We start from the raw sequence: 2,603 nt of genomic DNA on the forward strand, positions 1-2,603 counted from the left end.
ACGGGGCGGAGCGGCTGTGGTGATGGGTTGGGTTTGGTGCTGGGAGGAAGAAGAAGAAGAAGAGGGTTTTCTTGGGGTGAGGTGGACTGATGGAGAGAGAGAGGGTACGGTTTTGAAATGAGGAGGAAAAATTAAAAAGGAATGAGTTGTCAAATTGTGAGAGGGAGAGAAATACGGGAGTAAAATAGGAAATAGTTAAATGGTGATTAGAGAATTGATTGGAAGTTGATTAGGGGGATTATGGTAGGAATTCAAATGAGAGAAAATTAAGGGGAAAAAGATTATGGGAATATATTTATTTATTCATAATATTTTAAAAATCATTATAATAATAATTAACAACTAAATATTTATATTTTTACAAATGTACTAATATACTAAGCTCAGGTTTACATTAATAATAACAAGGTCACTAATAATATTAGCTAAGCTCAGGTTTACATTAATAATAACAAGGTCACTAATAATATTAGCTACCAAAAGATTATATATAAAATCATTAAACCGCTACCAAAAGATTATATATAAAATCATTAAACCATAAATTAATATTTAGCAGAATTAATAAATACAAGGCTATATATAACTCAGAAAATTCTAGAAATTAGGAAAAACATTAATAAAATATAATATAATATTTTAAATACTAGAAAAATTTATTTAAATACGTATCAAAATTTACGGTTGTTACATACCTCTTTCGAATGTTGTGATGTATGCATAATATTGCTAAGTTAAATTTTTATTGCATTCGTAAAGAGCCTTGATGGAGATAATTTTGTCTTTGATAACTTGTTTTGATGAGCACTACAAACTTAAACATATAATATTTGTTATTTATTGTGTTATAAAGATATTTGCTTGGTTTACTTATCGTTCTCTTATTTATTTAGTTAGTTGAATCTTTGTGTGTGTGTGTGTGTGTGTGTGACGTAAATTTGCAATGAACATGCATATCTCCCCAGCAAATTTGAGATGGATATAAGGTGAACTTATGTTTAATGGTCTTTAATATGAATTTTTGTAATACAATATATTACCTTCATATTTAGAGATCATGAAATCTAATAATGCTATTATGGGCTTATTTTTGATCATGTCGTAAAGAATTGATCATTTTTTCATAGCCATGTCCCCAAATAAAGTTATACGTAGAGCCAATGTCACTGTATAGTGTAGGCAATAAAAATCGCCTTTAAATCCTTATCAGAGAAGTTCAGAACAAAACTGCTAAAACCTCACCCGAAATAGCGAAAAAGGGGAAAACGCAGATATCTCCCAAACCGTAAGGAATTTGGCGAAACGGAGGAAGCAAACCAAAGCCTTTGGCTTGGTTCGGATGGCTCCATCTCGTCGAGATAGGCGATTTTCATATATAATTCGTCCAATTCCGACTTACGGTTTGAAAGTTACGGCCTATTCTTCAATCCATGCTCAGGAGCTCGCCTGCAACTCAAATTCGCCTGCAGTCCCAAATCCGCCTGCAGACCCAAGTCTGCCTGCGCACCTGAGCTCGCCTGCAAACCCAGTTCGCCTGCTAGCTCGCCTGCAGACCCAAGTCCGCCTGCAGTCCCAAACTCACCTGCAGACCCAGTTCGCCTGCAAGCTCGCCTGCAGACCCAAGCTGCAGACTCGCCAGCTCACTGTCAACTGCCCACTTGGAGTATGGGAACAGTTACATCAGTGGTCAAATCCCACAAATCAAGGGAGAGGGCACAATACTCCAGGCCCGTCAGATGGCCGTCCACAGTACGAATGAGCGGACAGGCGCCGAAACAGCCTGCACCCTCATAAATGCGGCTCACCTCAGTTGTCCAGGTGAAGGGACGTGAAATAAAAATATAATAATATATTGTTAATGTGTTAATAAAAATATAACCAAATATTTAATATTAAGATGGTTTGTATAAGCTCAGCACGAGGTACATGCTTTTCACAAGACATCTTAATTATTGATAGACTTAAAATAAAATAATTAAATACTAAAGATCAATGATGACTCTAGTATAATTTTATATGACAAAATCATTTACATAAGCATATTAAAAATTTTGCATGAAAATCCATTGTAAAGATTCCTAATTTTACTCAAAAAATAAAGTTTTACTATAAAATATTTAAAAAATATTATCCTTTATTCCTTCTTTTTTCATATTTAATTGAGCCAATATCAATCCTTCTTCACTTTTATCTTTTTTCTAGATAATTTTACAGTAGTGTCTTCATCATCTATATCAATTACAATATCAGGTTGATATATAATAAATAGCAAAAGACAAGACAAGAGTCAAGAAATATATTAGGATATACATGGATCAATCAAATTATATTATTACTCATAACTGATATGCATTAAAAACAAAATGTGTTGACAATCTTAAACTATAAAATAGACTGTATGTGCCATCTAACATGACTTTTTTAATGCAAACAACCATCAAGACTAATTTTAAAAATCTCTTGGAGCCAGGAAAGACAACTAACAAGCTTGCAGGGGAAGCTAGAGGAGCGTAATGCATTCTTAATAATTATTAATCTTTACTTAATTTATTTATAATGATAGGATCTCATTAACTAACTACAACGCCTAATACATTATTTTT

This window comes from Asparagus officinalis, chromosome 5, assembly GCF_001876935.1.
Source record: "Asparagus officinalis chromosome 5, Aspof.V1, whole genome shotgun sequence".
NCBI lineage: Eukaryota > Viridiplantae > Streptophyta > Magnoliopsida > Asparagales > Asparagaceae > Asparagus > Asparagus officinalis.